The following is a 1,065-nucleotide window of genomic DNA, read 5'->3' on the forward strand; positions in this document are numbered from 1 at the left end:
AGGCTGACGTGGTATTCGCTGACCGGTTGAGCAAGATGACTCATTTGGCAGCGGTGCCAGACACCATCGACGGGGTCGATACAGCAACGCTGTTCGTGGATCGTGTTTCCGACAGCACGGGCTCCCAGAGTCGATTGTCTCTGATAAAGACCCCCGTTTCACAGGAAGAATTTGGTCGATTATTTTCAAGGTGCTAGGCACCAAGTTGGATATGTCGACAGCGGATCATCCGCATACCGATGGTCAATCCGAAAGGCTGAATTGCGTCATCGAAGACATTCTTCGCAGCGTCTGCGCTGAGACGCCGAGGCGCTGGAGCGCCATGTTGCCACTCTTAGAGTTTGCGCTGAACAATGCAGTGCATTCGTCTACCGGCTACACGCCGTTCTACGTGAACGGTCTGGTTCACCCTCGTGTTCCGCTGACGCCGCCATCTCATGGCTCAGGGCTTGGTGGGGGGGAATAGCCGAACGGCTAGCTATTGTCAGCCCCGTCACTATCCACAAAGAAGTCGATGACATCTTGTCTACCAGACTTAGGGTCCTACGACCCTTCGCGATGCGATGGCGGAAAGCCAAGACCTGCAGAAAGAGTATGCAGATGAAAAGGAAGAGGCAAAGTTAAAAGCTGTAAGGTCGGAGACCTAATTTTATTAATTTCAAAAACCTGCCTACACATGCAACCTCTGCAATCTTCAGGACGAAGCTTCGTCTACGTTTCATCGGACCGTTTAAGGTTGTGGTCAAGCGGGGCCTAGCGTATGCGCTGAACCTTCCAAAACAGATGCGCACCCACCCGGTGTTATACGTGGGCTTGCTCAAGCCGAATCGGGATCCGGCGCGGATCCCACGGGCCCTCGCCCACCCAGAAACTGAACCAGCAATTGGTTCGGTGGCAAGCGCCCCACTGTTGCCTGCAGCGACGCATTCACCTGCTCCACGGCTAGAAGTCGCCCCGACAGAGCGCGGTAGTCCTCAAAGCGAGACAGCCGGCGCACGACGCGGTCTAAATCATCAAGAGCGTCTGCACAGCGATATGCTACTTCAGCATGACGCTCAGCGGAGC

Source organism: Plasmopara halstedii, assembly GCF_900000015.1.
Source record: "Plasmopara halstedii genome assembly, contig: Scaffold_3060, whole genome shotgun sequence".
In the NCBI taxonomy this organism is placed as follows: Eukaryota; Oomycota; class Peronosporomycetes; order Peronosporales; family Peronosporaceae; genus Plasmopara; species Plasmopara halstedii.